Source organism: Polypterus senegalus, chromosome 2, assembly GCF_016835505.1.
Source record: "Polypterus senegalus isolate Bchr_013 chromosome 2, ASM1683550v1, whole genome shotgun sequence".
Taxonomy (NCBI): domain Eukaryota; kingdom Metazoa; phylum Chordata; class Cladistia; order Polypteriformes; family Polypteridae; genus Polypterus; species Polypterus senegalus.
In genome coordinates this window covers 66,805,420-66,826,038 of record NC_053155.1, presented here as the reverse complement: position 1 = coordinate 66,826,038, position 20,619 = coordinate 66,805,420, and positions in this window count along the sequence as shown.

Below are 20,619 nucleotides of genomic sequence, written 5' to 3'. Positions count from 1 at the left end.
AGCTTGATGTACCTGGGTTAGATTAATTACTCGTTCATCGCCTTAGTTGAATATTTACACTCTACCCACGCCTATGTAGCTTTTCATCAGCAACAATGACTTACTCCCACATCCCAAAGACATGTATATTAAGTTAATTGGTGATGGTAAAATTAGTCCTGTGTGATGTGACCTCTAACAAATAGGCACCCCATCCACTGCATGCACAAAGACTATGCCTTAATATGGTTAAGCTACCAGCAGCTCCATAAAGAAACACATCCAGAATAAATTTCCCTCATGTTCTTAAAATTATGGTGCAATGAAATTTGATACAACTGTCCAATGTATACTTAGGCAAAATGAGGGCACTGGGAAGTTTCACTGTTTAAACAGTTTAATCCAACACCAGAAGACAGATGAGACTATTTAGCTACAGATAAGTGTTTAAATGATGATGATCATTCTGAGCAATTTAATAACTCTCATTGTCCTTTATATGCCTGTTCCGAGCTGTGTGCATGTGTTAATTGGCTCTGTCATGGGATGAGCTCCACAAGATAGTTGGCAGGTGAAGTAATTTAACAAAGCAGGATTCTACCTTGCAGGGTTGCATTGACTTGCAAGAAGGTGAAGGAAAACTCTTTTTATTATCAAAAAGAAATAGATTACAGAGGATGTGAGACTGAGTACACAAAGTAATACTGCAGCACTTTAGGTCACATGGCTTTTCCTTGAGCAGCTTATAGGAGTATAAAATCAGGTCTATCTTAGCTGAGCCAAATAGGCTCATAAATTAAACACTTAAATAAATGAATTCATAAAACTAAATGAAACAAGGTCAACTGTACCAACTCTCGTCTTCTTTTGATGCAGTCACACCGAAGGAAGACTAACCTCGAAACCTTCACAGTTTGACCTTGTTTCATCAAAATGGAATAATGTTTCACTGTGCCATTAATCATGAATATAGGATGTGTTTTTTATGAGCCTCTGCTTAAAGTTAAAATCAGATGGCTTAGAATCATGATAACTGTTAGACCAATGGAAGATCTATGAGTTGAAAATTCATTTCCTGGAATCTAAATGTGCAGCTGTAGCTGATGCAGCAGAAAAGCAGGGCATGTAATTGTGAGAAAAAATTTTTTTTTTTTGTTCATATCACAAATTAGATGTTTGTTTAAGTGCAGATATTAATATCCACTATTCGGATTACTGTTAAAATGGGCTGAACTGAACAGGTCTATCTAACCTTAAATAGCCACAATGTTTTATTGGGATCATGGATCATTAACAGTAGCAAGAAGGAAGAAGGTCACTTCTTTACAATTTAATAATTTATTAAATCAACATAACTAAAATGAGAAAAGGGGTGGACTGAAGGAATAGCAGTACAATTAAAAGACAAAAGGTGTTAAGAGGTGTCATAAAGTGCATGGTAGTGGTAAGAACAGGGCAGTGCAGTAATCTTGCATCTTTGATTCTGTTTATTTTGTGCAAAACTGATATAAACACAAGCGTATTCATACTCAGTCATTTTTAAGATTTCCACCTTGCCTCTGATGCTTCCAAAATGAATTCTACTCTCCACTTACTCAATGACTCAATAACTAGATTAAGCTGGTTTAGACAATGAAATGAAGGAAAAATGACATTCAGCTTGGTATTTTACAATGGTTTGTGGGATGCTTAAGTTCTCGGTGTACTATTAGATGATTGATAGATAGTTACTACTTTATTTTAGCTTTTACATTAGAAATGCAGCACACACAACACACACAATTACAAAAAATACTAATTTCTCTAATAAGAGAGCATTCATAATGAGGCATTATCAAGGTATATTGCCGTAGGTATGAAGGAGCCACAGTAGCATTTTTTGGTATGTTTCAGATAATAATTTTTAGTCTGTAAATATTCAGTGATAATAAGTCAGAGAGAGTGTGCAGCACTGTTCACAATGATAATCAGTTTTATTTTAATTCTCTTTTCCACTGCTACTTCACGCAGGTCAAGAATGTGCCTCATAACTTAACCTACCTAAATTAATGGAATGTAGTTTCCTAAGAAAAAAAGAATCTGCTCTGCCCCTACTTTTATTATTTCTTCTGTATTACAGAAGTCCAGCTTGTAATTGATGTGGTCCCCTAAATACTTGCAGCAGTCCACCTCTTTCACATCCGCTCCCTGTATAGTGACTGGGTGTAGAGGCTCTTTGGTGCATCAGTATTCAATTAATAGCACATTGGTTTTGCTAATATTAACTCTTTATACCAAGAAAAAAGTTCTCCACCTGAGTCCTATACTTTGTCTTCCCCACCCTTGTCATTAAACCTTATTAGGGCAGAATCATCAAAGAATTTCTGCCAGTGACATGATTTGGTGCTATATTTATACTTTGTGGCATACACATTCAAGGGAAAATGACACCTGCTGTTCCTTATGCCACTTAAGTGTTGTCCACATCCATATCAGAGACATAGACCTTGAGCCTTGTGAAATGTGGTCTGTCAAACTGATAGTTCATAGATTCAACCACCTATACATCCTTGACCATACTCTTTAACAGGGGTGGCTGGATGTTATTGAAGGCATTGGAGAAATAAAAAAATATATAATCCTCACACTGTTGCCAGCTACAGTATGTCTGTATGTGAACAAGCATTGTGGAGCAGATAGAAAAAGCCATCATTCACTCCAGCCTTTATCTTATAGATAAACTGTAGTATGTCCAAGTAGTAGCGCTGCTGCCTCGCAGTAAGGAGACCTGGGTTCACTTCCCGGGTCCTCCCTGCATGGAGTTTGCATGTTCTCTCCGTGTCTTTGTGGGTTTTCTCTGGGTGCTCTAGTTTCCTCCCACAGTCCAAAGACATGCAGGTTAGGTGTGTTGATGATCCTAAATTGTCCCTAGAGTGTGGGTGTGTATGTGTGTGTGTGCCCTGCGGTGGGCTGGTGCCCTACCCAGGGTTTGTTCCTGCCTTGCACCCTGTGTTGGCTGGGATTGGCTCCAGCAGACCCCCATGACCCTGTGTTAGGATGTAGCAGGTTGGAAAATGACTGACCGACAGTAATTATGCCTAGTCAATGATCAAATATTGCGATTTCAACCTCCTTGGCCAAGTTTATCAATATTCTTGTGGTACTCAGTTGTAATGTAATATGTGGTCAGATTTACCCATTGGTGCAACAAGTTTACATTTAAAGGCACCTTTAACATTTGAATAAAGCAGGGACAGCTTGATGGGCCCATGAGTGGAACATGACATAAACTGAGGGTAGTTTTCATTTTTCCTTCCAAGGTAACATGATTGATGTAACAATATAATATAACTTCAGGGTCAGAATGATTTATCATTAGAGTGTTGGTGAGAGACTAAATAATTTCTGTTGCTAAGTATATATATGAATATAAATATTAATAAGAATGATGTAACTTATTTCCCTAGACAGATAAAATGGATGAATTTCTACAATATTTCAATGGCTGGCTTATGAATTTTTGTTTTAATTGTAATTTGCTTGCAGTAATCTGCTGCTAGGCATTACCAATTTAAACAAAAGTAGACTTTACGTTGTGAAAAAAAGTACTTGTTTTAGCTGCTGAAGTGTGGGGGTGCGTTTCCATGAGGATTTTAAATTTGCCTTCAGCAGTTAAGCATGGCGCAGCACTGCCAACGAGTCGGGCGTGCCTCCAGGTCAGGCCTGCTGGAGGATGTTGCGTGTACCGCATCATAAAGGCGAGTATCTCTCTAGCCCCTGCTGTGAATTAAAGGAAAAAGTGGAGAATTTTAGTTTAGTCATTTTCTTGCATGCATGCCTTAATCTGAGTAGGGGATCCCCAAGAGAAAGTTCCAAGGTAAGGTTACAAAGAAAAAGTAACTTACTTTCATAAAACATATTGGCTTATCTGAAGGGAGTGCGTTGGCATGCGCTCAAACTCATGCACACATGTGGTCGCTTGCCTATTTAATGTCTGCCTTGCAGGGATTGAGTGTAGCACCTGTGCAGAATGCACCTGCGTCAGTCACGATTGCTTCAAGGGAGCAGCGTGTCACAGGATTGGGTGTAAGATTTTGATCCCAGGTATAAGAGGCACTTCCTTCCTCTAGGGGTCATCTTTACACTCAGTGGTGTTTTGATTAGTGTGGTTGATGTAATGACTTCATTTAATATACCATGCAGTAGCTTGAGCCTTATTTGTAAATATTTTCTTTTTGGTTTAGAATTATAGATATCTCCTAGATGTAGCATTGTTTTGGTGGAGGTATCTTATAGTTTGGTTTTTGGCGCACTTTTTGTTTTTCTTGTATATATGCACTGTGTTTTTTTTTCTTCCAAATTATTTTTGGGATTCTTTGGACTTTGTTGTGTGTAGTTTCTTCCTGATTGTTTTCTTTCTTTAGGAAGACTATAGTTTTATGTATATACATGTCTTTATTTTTCATTTTGGTTCTAGCAAAAATCACTGGAAATATTATTCAGTATTTTTTGATTGGGACATTTTGTGTGTTTTTGTGCACCTGTAAATAAAACCCACTTTTATTTTTGTAAAATTCCACCTTTTTGTGTCTGTATCTCCATGTCTGACTTCTCTCAAGTCTGATCCCAGTCGTTCCCAAACTACAAGACACCCATTGTGTAGTCTGGAGCCAAACTTGCCACAACAAGGGGTGTCACAATGATCCCTTCTTATTTTTAATTGTAAAATGCTCCCTTTTACACTTTTCCTCATTCGCATAGATGACCAGTCCCTCTCCTGCCTTTTTTCACACTTTATTCTGGGTCTCTGTCTGCCCATATTAGATGAAATACATCCTGCATTAAAATAGTCTCAGGTAAATCATGTTTAAGCCAACTGTATGTAATACAAAAAATACCACAGTACTTGAACAAGCTATGACTCACAAAGAGAGCTGACAGTTTATCAACCTTATTTGAGACCAATCAAACTTTGCCCATTATAGTTGATGACAGGTCACGTCCGAATCCTTTTCACCTAGCTTTTATTCTCTCTGTGGCTTCTCACCCTCTTCATCTTCAGACAGCTCCTAAGGTTGGGTGAGATGCAGCTGCTTAGGCTAAGTGCTAATTATAGCTGGGGATATTTAATATAACCCACGTTACGTTTCTCAGTGTCTCTTACATTTTCATGTGTTGTAAGGTAGGCTTTAGATCCTCTTCGCTTCCCAGTATCTTATCCCAATTTTGCAGCTTGTCTGAAAGGCAGCTAAGATAATCCATCGCATAGGTTTGAGATAACAGCTGCAGGTCATTAGCAAATGTAAAATCAGCTAAGACAATGTCTAGTAAATACTTTCAATTACAAGCCAGATCATAATTAATTCTAAAATCAATCAACACCAGTAACTAGTAAAGTTACATGAGAAAAACAGAGAGGGATCACAGCTTCTGTAAAGGTCTTCTGACTCCCCTGCACCAAGAAGAATTTCCTACTATGGGATGGGGTTTCTATCCATTTCAAGAACTGGGAGGGAAAGCAGAGATAAATGATAAGGTTCTCTGTGGTATAACATTCAAGAAAATGTGTATCAAGCTAAGAATACAGGGTTTACAACAAGCTCCATCCCATACTCTGTGCTTCAGCATTGTGTTTGAATCTCAAAGAAATACAAGTTAGGTTAATTGGTGACTATAAAGTGGCTACGGAGAAGTAAGTGTGTTTATGTGTTTGACGATGCTCTGCAGTAGACTAATATCTAATCTATGAATGGTTAGCAGATGATGTCTAATCCTGCTGTTATCCTTGACCCAGTATTGGAATGTGTCAATTCAGAAAATGAATGAACGAATGAATGAATATCTGCAAAGTTTTGAGTCCACTTTTATTTTATGTACTTTTCATGCTCCATCATGCAAATTTTAAAACAACTTCAGTTTACTCAAACTTCCCTTTGTAGACTAATAAAGCTTAAATTTGCTTTTACAAGTTAGACCTCAGAATGTAAATGTTTTATATTTTTATTTTCTTATGTAAAGTCTGAATTTATGCATAGCATTGTTAGAGTGAGTCTAAACCTATTTATGTGGAATGTAAGGTAGAGGGTAACATTGTTTGTGTCATCAGTTAACTGAAGAACGCACTCATGAACACACCTAATGTCATTTACAGATACAATTTAGATCTGTCTATCAACCAAACATATATGTTTTTGAGATGTGGGAAGAGTCCTGGATACCTGAAGTAAAACACTTCAATAACCAGTGCAGGATTTAAATATATTTTCTTGTGTTTTGAGGCAAAAAGCTATTGTTACGAATTATATTTTCAATTAATGTACAAAATAGTTATTATTTTACTTTATTTAAAAATTGTAACTCTTGATGAACAGCTGCTAAACGTTTTAGAGTTTCTTTTCAGCATGCTGCATTAATTTAGAAAAATAGGTTATAGGGAGTCAAATATGTCTGGTAAAATTTGTACAGCCATATATACTTTCGTGCATAATTAAAAGTTTTTCTAACATAAGCCAAAAAAAAAATCAACTTACTTTTCAAGTTTTTGTAATACATTTAAAAACTATCTCTGTTATTTCTATGTTATTTAAACCTCACATATAAATTACATTGTTTGAAGGTGTAATTTTAGAATTCTATTTCAAACTGATGTGATCTCTGCATATGCCCTGGTATGACTGTTCTATTCTACTCGGACTTCCTGACTCTAATAAAAATCAAAACGGAACACTTGTGTGTTTTTCATGTCCTGGAGCAATTGCACAGTCTGTTTATTGCTAACACTGGCCCTGAAACCTCCGATAAACAATCAATAGACCTGTAGATCAACTAGCTGCTGCCGAGCCTAAATGAAATCTTCATTGAAGACAGTCATTGGACTTTCTTAATTCCCATAAGCCCATTCAGTCTGTAGTATGACACCTAAAGGTGAAGTTGTCCACAAGATGGAACTTTGACTGAAAAAGACGAGGAGATGAAGGGCAAAAGAACAGGCTTAGTCATAGTATAAAAAAACAGAACCAGGAGTACAAAAAATACCAACATCTAAGACAAAATGAAGCCAAAAGGAAAGCAAATAAAAAATGTTGACAAAAAGCAAAAACTATAAAAGTAATAGATGTTATGATTGATGTTTTTCATTAAATATTTCATGGGATTTCCTGAAGGGTTTTGTGCAATGTATACGTTGTGACAGTAGGGGATCGCTGTTGACCCTTTAACCCCGCAGACAATACGTCTAAACACCAGGTAAAAGTCCCAATAATGAATTTATTTTTACAATATCATGCACAAAGCATCTCCACTTTCACTATACTCAATAATAATCACACTAATACAATAAATCAATAACAATAAATCCTCCTCTCCACCCAGCAGCACCGTCACACTTCCTCCCAACTCTGGCTCAGTCTGCTGGGGTTTCCCACAGTCCTTTTATATTCCTTGGCCCGGGAGGGCTTCTGTCCCTCAATCCATGTGATTTCATAGCACTTCTGGGTCCGATGGAAACTCTCCTTTTCTTCAGCCCAGAAGTAATTCATTTTTTCCGTCCCCGTGACTAGGGAGTACTTCCGGGCTATAAAAATCATTGTGCCTCCTTGCAGCGTCCCCTGGTGACCCCCATAGTATCCAGCACGGCTGTGAAGTTAAACTCCATTGTCCATGGTGTCCTGCGGGAACTCGGGGCACCTCTATGTTGCTGGAAGGACTCCATCTGGCGGCGTAGGGATATTGGCTGGGATAAACTGCCGGCCATCTCTCACAACGTAAATTTTGTTTATTATGTGAAAAATGACATTTTTGGTCATGTTTTCTATCTAGAAGTGCTCCTGGAAAAGTTTAATAATTTTACAGTTATGCTGCAATGCCATTTTGTTTAGCTATGGATGCTGCCATTTTGAGATTCCAGCATTATTATTTGATATCGCAATCTACCCAGAATGCACTGGGAGCATATGACATCATCAATGTGACAGTATAAAGGTCAACCCATGCATTTCTGAGGTTTCCGAGATAAGGTTAAAAGCAGCATTGCCATATGGTTCTTGCTACAAAACTTCTGGTCATCAAACCTGCTTTTGGTGTTAATGTCTTCGATTTTTTTATTAGCATTTTAAACTTAGCAGCAGATCTGAAAGAGTTTGGTAACAACATCGGCTTGACTTTTTAACTGCATTACATCACCTGATCCTTTCAATTAGAAAATTCTCACTTTCTCCTTCTGAGTTAATACAACTATCTATTATAGGTAGACGTCATGACATACTAGGTCATGTGATGTCCATGCCACATGACTAACAACTGTAAACAATATGACTGTGACCATACAAAAAATAAAACAAAAAAGATGTTGCCAGAATAGCAAAAAAAAAAACAAACTATACTATATATAAACAACTATATTAAATATATTATATTATATTACAAATGTATGAAAAAATAATCAAAACTGAATCTTCAAGTCTAGGCCTAAGATATTACGATCTTTGGAAATTGTAATTTTCTGTATAGCTCCTATTTGAACATCTAGTAAATTATATATGAAATATGGGGTTTCATTTCTTCATTAAAAAGTTTGTTTAAATTTTATCCTTAGAATACGTCTCTATTTTAGGCTATTGATTGTGTTATTGTCTTTGAAAGAAGATCTGTTTGGCTCCTGGTTTTTACTTTAATCCATTCCTTGACTACACATCTTCCAGTCACTTTTATTTTTTCTCTTATTGTCTCTTGTGAATCACCTGAGGCCACAGGTCTGCCACGCCCTCGATCCTCTGCAGTTCGCATACCAGGAGAATGTGGGAGCGGAGGATGCCATCATCTATATGCTACACCGATCCCTCTCCCACTTGGACAGAGGCAGTGGTGCTGTAAGAATTATGTTTTTGGACTTCTTTAGCACCTTCAACACCATCCAGTCTCTGCTCCTTAGGGACAAGCTGACAGAGATGGGAGTAGATTCACACCTGGTGACATCGTGGACTATCTTACAGACAGACCTCAGTATGTGCGTCTCGGGAACTGCAGGTCTGACATTGTGGTCTGCAACACAGGAGTGCCGCAGGGAACTGTACTTTCTCCAGTCCTGTTCAGCCTATATACATCAGACTTCCAATACGTCCTGTCACATGCAAAAGTTCGCTGATGACACTGCTATTGTGGGTTGCATTAGAAATGGGCAGGAGGAGGAGTATAGGAAGCTAATCAAAGACTTTGTTAAATGGTGTGACTTACGCCTGAACACCAGCAAGACCAAGAAACTGGTAGTGGATTTTAGGAGGCCCAGGCCCCTCATGGACCCTGTGATCATCAGAGGAGACTGTTTGCAAACCTATAAATACTTGAGAGTGCAGCTGGATGATAAATTGGATTGGACTGCCAATACTGATGCTCTGTGTAAGAAAGGTCAGAGCCGAATATACAGTACTTCCTTAGAAGGTTGGTGTCCTTCAACATCTGCAATAAGATGCTGCAGATGTTTCTACATGGTGGTGTGCTGGGGAGGCAGCATAAAGATGAAGGATGCCTCACACCTGGACAAACATGTTAGGAAGGCAGGCTCTATTGTAGGAATGAAGCTGGACAGTTTAACATCTGTGGCAGAGCGACGGGCGCTAAGCAAGCTCCCGTCAATCTTGGAGAATCCACTGCATCCACTGAACAGTGTCATCTCCAGGCAGAGGAGTAGCTTCAGTGCCAGACTGCTGTCACTGTCCTGCTCCACTGACAGACTGAGGAGATCGTTCCTCCCCAAACTATGCGACTCTTCAGTTCCACCCGTGGGGGTAAACACTAACATTATTCAAAGTTATTGTCTGTTTTTACATGCTTTTTATTACTCTTTAATTTAATATTCTTTTTTTGTATCAGTATACTGCTGCTGTATTATGTGAATTTCCCCTTGGGATTAATAAAGTATCTATCTATCTAGTACCTAAGAGCACATTTTTTGCACATACAAATTTTGTCCTGCACCTCCTGAAATGTTCTATCTCTGAATTATACTTGCTTTAGTCATTATTTTGATATATTGTATGATTGACTAATATGCTGTCTATCTACACCACTGTCATGTCTTCGTCTACCCTGCTATCTTCTTTCATTCATCACACCAGTTATTCACCTTGCAGCTGTCTCTTATTCAAAGTACTTTTCCACTGTCAATCTGCTTTTTACACTCTTAAAAAATAATGGTTCTAAAATAGCACTTTACTGATTAGTGTGGTTCTTTGTAGACCTATTGCTTTACATAAGAAATTGGTCCTTGAGATTTTTGAAAGGTCCCATGTGTTTGGACAAAAGAGAAATATCTAACATATAGTAGGTTACATAGCAGGATACAACAGATTGAGAAAATCTGAGCTAAGCCTGTGCTGTTATAAGCAGCATGGGTTCTTTTAATTCAGGAGCCCATTTGTATTTCATATCTTCATCAATTCATTGTTATTTATAGAATCTGTTAGAAGTACATAAAGGTTCTTTCAGGAACCTCCACGTCGATAGTTCTTGTGGGAACCAAAAATAATTCCGCCATGGCACTAATGTGAAGAACCACTTTGGCACTTTTATTTTTAGGAGTGTATACACTCTCAAAAATAGCCTCCTAATATTCAGGGTAAAAAAAAAAACGTAATGCCTTTTGTGTGCTTAATCATGAAAACTGTTTCTTTGCAATCTATTGCTAACAAAGGATAATGTACATGCTGTAGCCACTCACAAGTACCTTGTTCTCGAATGTTTCTTTGATCTGAAGTGAAAGTCTTTCTTATGTTCTTTCAGTTATTCTGGTGCCTCCTGTGTTCATGACCTGTCTGTATTTCAGGACAACAAATTTTCCTTGGTCCTTGTGGTGAAGTCTCTGCTTTAAAACAGGATTGTGGACTAAAAAAGACTTACAAGACATGGGCAGAGCTTCATGAGGATTTATCTTTAGAAAAACAGAATGTCCTGGCAGAAATTTTGCCACTTTCAAGTTTAAGTTCAAATTCAAATAAATTTTCACATGTACAAATTATATTGAAAATCTCAAAAAGTTTGGAAGTTGTTATGTCTAAAAACTCCTTCTGGTTAGGGAACCAGAGAGCTAGGAGTTGGGAAGACAACAGTTGGCAACAGCTTCACTGACCTGAAGAACACAGAAATCTGGACAGAAAGGTACAGGAGGTACGAAAGAGAGAGGACTGTTTGTAGAAGTACTGAGGCTGTTGTTATCCAGTTTTGTTAGTCCATAAGTTTATTTTCTTCTTTTTGTCCTTTATAATAAAGACACAGATCTATCTGGAAAAGAAAGAATACCCAAATGTAGAGGGTTCTAATCTGGAGATCTCCTGATTATTTCATCTACTGTCCTATTCTGTAACCCAGAGTTGATAAAACACATATTGTAATTAGTATGGCTGCCTCACAGCTCCACGGTACTGCTTTTAAAGTTTTCATATGCTCATATCTTCCTAGGCATTTCTTCCAGGTACTCTTGTGTTTCTCCCAAAGTCCATAAATGTGGTTGTTAGGTTTATTGGAACTTGGTTTAAGTGAGAGAGTCCATAGCTAGTTCTGTAGTATGACCACTGCTGGTTCTCTTAAGCATGAACTGTATTAAATGGATTTGAAAATGGGTTAATGGAAAGAGTCAAGGCATGTTTTGCTGATGATTCCTTCAGCTACTACAAGTATTTATATTAATGGTTTCTAAGAAACTAAAGCAATTATTGGACTTACTAAGATTACTTTATGGTACATTAGTTTTTTTTTTTTTTTTTTTTATTTGTTTAGTATTTTTTAATAGAACAGACGAAGATCAAATGTCTAATCAACAATTCAGTGTTTCCATAATTTTGCTTTCTAATGTTATATAAAATACTGTGTGTTTTCTTGAGGGAAAGCACCATGTAAAACAAGCAATGATTTGTTAACTAAATAAGAAATCTTATTTTTAGCTGAATTTATAAGTAAACCTGAAAAACATTGTGGTGTATTCTGAACAGCCTGACCTTCTATGACTGGTCCATCCATTTGTTTAATGCTAAATACCGAAGGGAATATTCTGACAGAGGTAATTGATTATAATGCGTAAAGTGTGGTGTGCATCAGAAAATAGGCTTCACATTGTGTAAACTCTTCCACACTGTGAATGACAGTTTTCCCATAAGTAAGCATTTGTAATCTAATCTAATTTAAATTAAATTATTAATAATCATGTAATCACTTAATTTTACTTCAATCTTTAATGTTATTGTTTGATTTTTCTGGTGTCTTTACAAACCATTTTTACTTGATTCTGAATGGGGCACTACAGTTCACCATCCACTGAGCAAATGAGCTATTCTTTGGTGAGCTGTACAGGGTATTTGATCATCATTAAGTCATCCTTTTCAAAATAAATTGCTATATTTTTGTCCATGATATAAAAATCTAAGATCACTTTTTGTAAGCTAATCAGGAGCAAAGATCATTCAAACTAAACAATATAATTTTTTTAGTGAGCTTAATTTTTTTTTTTGTTTGTTGCTATTTCTTTAATGGGTAACTTTGTCAAGGTGATTCGACAAATTACTTTCAAACACCTTAATTAATTAGAGCCAGTAATAGACTATTACAATCAGGCACACTCACATTAACATTTGAATTCCATTGGAATGTGTTGCATTTGTCTATGGTGTAACAGTAGGTGCTTTTCTTTTGGCTGTTTAACTACTCCTCTTTAAAGCACATTCATGTTTGAGAGAGGGAGATAAAAGTACACCATGTTAAATATTATTTTTGTACCAGTCTGTATTTAATGCATGGTAATGTTCTTCTTTTTTTCAAATATTTTCATGGTCATGTACTTTGTACTTTGTGTTGATCTAAAGTATGCAACACACATTTTCATAGCAATGAATTGGAAGATATGCATACTTTTATTGTGGCATACAATAGTTTTTTTACTAGCCCATTAGTTTATATTAATTTGGACTATTTGTATTGGGCCATGAATATACAGCAGGAATTGTTAGGTATTTCTGTAGTATTACCTGTACTCATAAAATGTATGTGGGTTTTCGTCAAGTTGTTCCCTGGAAATTATATTAATATATAACATTTAGTGCATGTGAAGTATTTAAACGTTTGCTATTAGTCAAGCATTTACTATACAAACTATGCTGTATCAGACCTTTATTTATAGATTTCAAAAATTAAAGAAAAGTTTAAAAGAGAAATGCCTTTTTCAAACAAACTGTTGTGTAAACCATAAGGAGGCAATTATGATGTAAGAGATCAATTCTTCACAAGTGTTGTGTGTGTTTCTGCGGTACCTAGGAAATATCTTAGCTTTGTTTTAGGTTATGATATGAAACATCCAGTATTGCTACTGACATAAATCAAAATGCACAAATTAAGATTTTTTAGTAAGTCAGAGTAGGGACTAGTGTTCCTTATGCCTGTTTTTATTAAGATGAACCCTAAACCGATGGGATGGTAATAAAACTGTGTTAAATAACCCTGATTGTATATGTCTAAGTAACTACTTGGTGTGTGTATTTTTTGACAATAGTAATATATCCACAAAATTTAAATATATTTCTGATAACAATCAAAGCTGCTCAAATTAATAAAACTATATTTTATTGATGGAATGAACAAACAGGTGGAAAAACTGTTATGAAAGACTTCAATTAAATAACTAATAATCAAAATACATAAACTGAGGGAAATTAATAAAAGCACAGATATTGTTTAATGTTGAAAAGTTGCAGTATAAATATATATTGGCTACAGACAAAGATTTTGATGTTAATTTACCAAAAAAAGTAAATGATAGTCACATATTTTCAAATACAAACTGTATAATACAAGTAATTCATAAGTCATTTAAACCACAAATATGTAATACCACAAATTTAAATAAAGCAAACCTTTATTTAAATTTCCATAACACAAAAAAATAAAACACAAAAATAGGATGTTCAGCAATTTTCTGTATATGGGAAATTGATATAAGATATTCGATTCCTTTATATAGCTGCCATTTTTATATGTAAAAATGAGAACAATGGTGTAACATTTATATAGCTTTTTATTATATACTGTGTTTTATTTCTGTGTCAATTATTTGAATAAACTTCATTCATTTTGTGATAATTTACTCTAATTTCTAATGCTTTTTTCCAACTTCTTATTTTAATTAACTCCATTCAGCCCTTTTGAGATGTGCTCTTCAAACCACTCAATTAGTGTTAGCGGATGGAAGGCTGTAAGAATGTAAAAATGCCATTTATCTGTAGAAGAAATTGTTTCTTGTGGTTAAACTTGCAATTTTAACTTATGATCATTTTTTATGTTGGTGGGAGGTTTATTGTGTGACAACTGTGCTCAAAATATTGTATATGTACTGCATATATTGGCATTTTGGGAAATTCACACATTCTACTTTTTGCATTCAATCTGAAGAAAACAACAAAAGTGTATATGCTTTTTTCATGGGACAATCACAGTCTTGTCTTTTCAACTTCACAGAACTGTCCCTTAATTCTCATTGGTCTTATGTGCATTTCTTTAAATGTTTAACCATTTTTGGACATATGTAGATGTAAAATCTCTTACAGATTCCTGGTTGCTTTCTCTGTTTGACTCTTAGTCTATGGATTATAAATAGAGGTTAATTTTATTTTACTATCCAGCTTGGGTCAAAATGCTCTGTAGGGCCACGAGACAAACTGTTTTAAAGCATTGGACACTAGGAATGTTTTATTAATGTGACAAGTAAATATTTCCAGTAAGTTGTTGGCAAAGAAGAGCTCTTTTAAGGGATAAATTTGGCAAGTTTAGAAAGCCTGTTTCTTCAACCAAAACTGTAATATGTCCATTAACAAATATATCCATGATTGATTTGATATTGGCAGCCTTAGTTGTGTCAAACTCATTCATGCCCCTATATACACCTCCTTAACTTAGGAAAGACTAAATACTTACACCTTAATAACTGGCCAATAAGGAATTGTGTCCTAAATGAGCATATCGTTACAGAATGAACAATAAAGCCTATTAAGACTGCCTTTTAAGGATTTAAGAAATACTTCTTTTAGGCAGAGTTCAAAATGGAACTGCTTAACAGGTTAATAACTGAGCTTAAATATGGTGGACGAAAGGAAGAGGTGGAGTCAAGATGGCCGGAACAGGAACTGATGTGGCGATATGGTGGATTCTGGATATGGGAAATGATGTCATCAGTGTTGGCTGGAAGTGACATCAATAGTGGGTGGGCCGGTAGTGATGTCATCAAGGGGCTGGGTCTTTGGGTGAACTGCAGAGGAACAAGAGAAGAGAGGATTAAGTGAGAGCGCTAACCCCCAGTCTGGCTGACGAATATCACAATTTGATCCTGTAAACTGTCCCCAATGCACAGGTGTGTGACACATGTTAACCTTCATTTCACACTAAATAATTACGTTATGGATATAACTAAACAAGAACAGTAGTAAATATTTATGTATGATAGAAAACATTCCTGTAATTGTGGAAACAATCAACCTGGAGCTTTCTGATAACTGGACCTAACTGATAAACCTCTGTACCTGTATAATAGTCTTAGGACTATTGTATAATTGTATTTTTAGAATTTGTATTGTTTTCGTTGTTTGAGCTATTATGTTTCAAATCTTTTATTTTTTTCTGTTAATTTCATGTTTTATTTTGTAATAGTGTACTGTTTCTTTAAATGTACTGATGTTACTTTTTCTTTGTGGAATAGCCTTAAGAGGCAGGACCACTCCAATGTCACCACTACAGGGCCTTCCATCAGGCTATTTAAAAAAAAGTGGTACAGCCTAGGAGTGTGAACCATTGTCGTTTCTTGGAGTCGTTGTAAGCTTGTTTGCCTTTAGATTACTTAAAGGTAACACCTTTCTGCCTCTTTTCAGCTCTTTGTTGCCCTTCTCTGCAAAAGTCCTTCCTTCCTTTTGTGGGACTTTGGATATATTTTTTGATATTGTTACAGTTGTACCTGCTGTGCCTGATACCAGCAGGTTGCCTTTAGGCCTGGCTGAAGTCTGGTGAGCATCTGCTAAACAGACCAAGCAGACTTCTGGCCTGCTTCCTGACTTCTTTGTGGACATCCCATGTTATTGCACTTTGAAGGAAACACCAATTCATAAAAGGACTGGCCAACTTACTATAGCTTGGCTTTTAGCCTAACCCATCACAAGTCCTGTGTATGAGATTTTAAAATCTAAGAAAAACATAGAGAGCCAGTTGAACACTCATTTCTCATGTACTGTAGGAAATAGGCTGTATTTTCTAAGTGTTTAAACATGTCACAAATATGTAAAGCTCGGGAATTCAGATTAAAGAGAAAATTTAAATCTTATTTTTCTTTAACAGTAACTGAAATACATGGTGCAAAACCCTGACAGCCGTAGTGATAGACCACGAAAAATTATGAAGGCCTTTTGTTTGGGCCAGGAAGGACTTGCTTCCTCCCCACAGAACTATTTTGCTAGACATTGGTGAATGCCTTAACAAGCTCCTAATGAGCATAGACAAATACCACAAAACTATAACAAAGAGTGAAAAATAATGCACTAAAACAATGTGTTTAAAAGGTGCCGACTGCACTGTGAAAAAAGCAGATTACTAAAAAATAGCTTATAATAGCTTAAAAATCATTTTAAATTAAGAGTTTATCTGATCCAACAAAAATCAGAGGTATCAATGATCTTAAATTTGTTCTCAGGCTTACTTTCTGAAAGGAAAAATGGCTGCTGTGATATTATACACAGTCATCCACACCACATCACCTATTTATGTAAGCCTTCATGTGATGTTACAATGTAGCGGTCATCTTGGACTGCACAGAAAATAACATGGGGGTGACCACCAGTCAAGCAACATAACATATTTTGCAAATGTGTCAATCAATGTGTGTGTACAAAGCATACTACTGTAAATGTGTAGCACATTTTGGAAATGAACAAAAACGTGTTCACGTGACAACTGATGTGCAAATTCATAAATATAATCTGTGTATGTTGCAAATGTATAGACTTTACACATGTGCCAACGAATTCACAAGCATAAAAGATATTTGAAAATAGGCTAGGGCAGGAATTGGTTCTTCTTGCCAATAACAGTAGTTTTTGCTACCTAACCAGATTTGAAGCATATCTGTTTATCTTTAAAAGTGGGCTATCAGCTCTTCACAAGCTGAAAACATAGCATCAAAAATTTCTGGAAAAGCTTTATTTATTCACAATAAAGGAAAAAGCAGCAGGACTACTGTGAATTCCACTCAACAACAACCAAGTACTCCACATGTATATGTTTGTTTATGACTTTTATGACAGGGTGATTTTTAATAACATATGCATCACAACACAAAGAGATTGATGATAAAAATGTGCAAGAGTGCTGCAGAAAACTAGAAAGAGTCCTCCATATTCTTTATATAAAGGAGAGAACACCATTTTTTCCAAGGTAGGACTGATCCCTTGAGGTACCCTTAGCAATGCCTTCCAGGTATCCCATTTGAGTACAATGGAACATGCACCTCTATTTCATTGAAATGGCCTGGAGCTTTGGCCACTGTAGAGGAGAAACATTTAAATGCTAATGTGAAGATGAGAAGCAACTGAACTTACCTATTTTATTCAGTTGGGACATAATATCACTGTGTCATTTTTGAGTTCAAATAATGTGCCTCTACATCTGTAGAGAATCCTTTGCTGGCTCAACAGCTTTTAAAATGTTCTAGCCTGCCCGATGCTGTTGCACACAGCACAGCATAGCATTGACAGCCTATTGTAGTATTTCTATGATGTTCAGTTTGCCTCAATTCATCCCCGAGTAATAAAATTTAGCAGGCCCATCTCCATTTCTAACTACTACAGCTCAATGCGTTGCCTCCCCCAAGATCGTCTTGCTAGCTACACACTCTGGACTGCCATTCTGAAATCAATATTCTCTGCTACAACTCTAAAATTAAAAGAGAGATGGTCAATAAAGCATTCTACTGAAAGAACAAGGGAGTGTTCATGAATGATATCCTACTTCTTTTTGTGCCTTCCCAAAAGCATTGTGTCTTATCAAGAACATTATTCTGGGTCCTAACAAGTAAGTTATAACTATGGATGGACTCTTGTATGACAGCACTTGTGCTGCTTCTTTCTCTTCTTATGGTGGCAAAATTCCATTTAGTGTCTTAGGAAGGTCATAACAACTTCCACAAAATGGACAACAATGAGAAACTGGAATTGTTCCAAGCATTCATCTTCTGTTGCTCATGACTTAAATTCCTATAACATGCCTTTTTTTAGTTTCTGGAGCTCACAGTATAGTTTGACCATTTGGAGCAGCACAGATCCAATCCCCATAATCATATGAATTTGTATCTCAATCTTGTTATTGTCTATTTCATTTTTTATCCCTGGTTTGCTCTTCTGTACATTCATGGGAGTTACAAACAGGTAGAAGATACAAACAAAAGGGGTGAAGCACAAAATAGTAGGACCCTGCTATAGCAGCAATTGTAACAGAAAGGCAGCTATGGTAGCAGGTATCTCAGGTGTCTCAGTTTTTTATTGAGTCAATCAAGATAATACCCTAGAGCCCAAAATTACAAAAGTTGAGGTAAGGCACATGTTGAAAATTAAAAAAACACAAAACAAAACCTACATGAAAAATGCACAAGGGATAGGGGATGAATGAAAAAATCACCAAAAATTTAAATAACTGGTAAAAAGAACAGCAGTCCTAGCATCTACCACCATAAAAGCATGTATCTCGACTTCTCATAACATTGTCACATACATGAACTGGCTCACTGACAATTTATTCGTTCATCATACAAGTACAAATCAGTAATACACCAACACTGAGGGAGTTTACATTAAAATGTATTAATTGTTTTTTGTGCAATTTGTTGAGACTTATCTGAAATAGAAAATAGAAACATATTATTAAACTAATATGTGTATGTGTCTTTGTATATTCAACAAATTTATTTACAGTCACAAAAAACAGAACCTTATAAAAATGCCACTTTAATTTCTAACTAGTATATGTTATTAACTTTAAGCCAGCACCCACCAGAAATCGTTCACTGATTCTTCTGAATTGGAAATGGAATCATTATTCGCAAACAAATGTTGAGATTCTCATTCATTTGATTTTTAAACTGAATCATTGCCTGTGAATGAGTCGCACAATTCTCATTCACTTATCTTGAACTGAATCCTTACCCACAAATGAGTCACATTATTCTTGTTCTTTTCTTTGTCAAACTTAGTTAAACCTATGACTCTCAATTAATAATAAAAATAAAAAATAATACCAAATTGAAAAAACAAACTTTTGTTATCAGTCAAGAAATTTATTTCATCATGATGAGATAAAATGCAACTTAATAGTGTTGCAAGGTTGCCTCATTTTATTTTGTTATGTACTTTTCATTGTTGTTCCTCCTTTGTTTAATATAATAATATATAATTTAACATTCACTATGGCAAATACATGAATTATTTGACTATATATTTTTGATTCATCCAAAGGGGCCTGTGGGGCCAGTAAAAAAAATCAAATGAATCAATTTATTTAAATAGGTAGTTCAAAAGAATATATTCAGTAAAGAGAATTGTAATACCCATCATTAATCTGCATACATACACTGTAGAAATAGTCTACTGCAGCCCCACCAGAATTGCCATGGACAGTTAGCAATTCCTGCACTTGTGCTCCCTTGTTTTGCTTCAAAACCATGGATTTCTTTTCCATGACATTAACTCTCCCACTTTTGTTCTAGTGAACTCTTCTCCTCCTCCTTCCTGCAAACCCAATTTGTTCATCCTACCACACCCATTGGCAACGCTTTGTCAATTGCTTATCCTTTACATGATTCTTTTTCTCTAGTATTAACCCACACCCACTCTCACTTTCTTTGCGTTTCTCCTTAAATGTTTGTGTACTCACTGTAATAATATGCTTATTGTGTAATAGCTTTGCTGTTTAAACAAATACTTTTATTACTGTACAATATAAATGAAAGGAATACCTTGGTAGCATATGTGTTTTGTTCTTCTTTCCTTTTATATATAATCAAGAAGCAGAATTCTTTTGTAGATAACATGCCGCACCATGTATTCCAAATTGTGAAGACTAATTTGCAGTTTCAGTGATGTATTTTTTCTTACTTTTCTAAAACAGGTGAATCAAATCTTTCTCTTAAATCTACAATCATCTAGCTGTCTTTTTCCTTCACATAATCACTTAGTGCATATATTTTCATATTCACATGGCGGGTCAGGGAAGGCTTATGTCTTTCTAGCACAGGCCTCCTGGGGCATTTTGTGTTTGACGGACTGAGCAACAAGGCAAATCAGTGCTGGGTCAAGTTGTACTGTGGATGAATCTGTGCGGGGTGATTTGACTTGTATAGTGATTGTTGCAGGGATACAATATTCTAAGGGTTTAATATTGTGTAGCTGGATTGTCCAAGGGCAAACTTTTCATGAAACAAATTATTGCAGGGTGAGTTGTTCTGCCCCCGGTCTGGTCAAACAGTCATTCAGCTACAGTAACTATGGTGGCTGTTTCACCTATTGAAACATTCACTGAGCATTAGTAGCAAGTCATGCAGTACAACCTTTATTTACAGCCCATTAACTTAACATATATCATAGACACAGTCTCTTT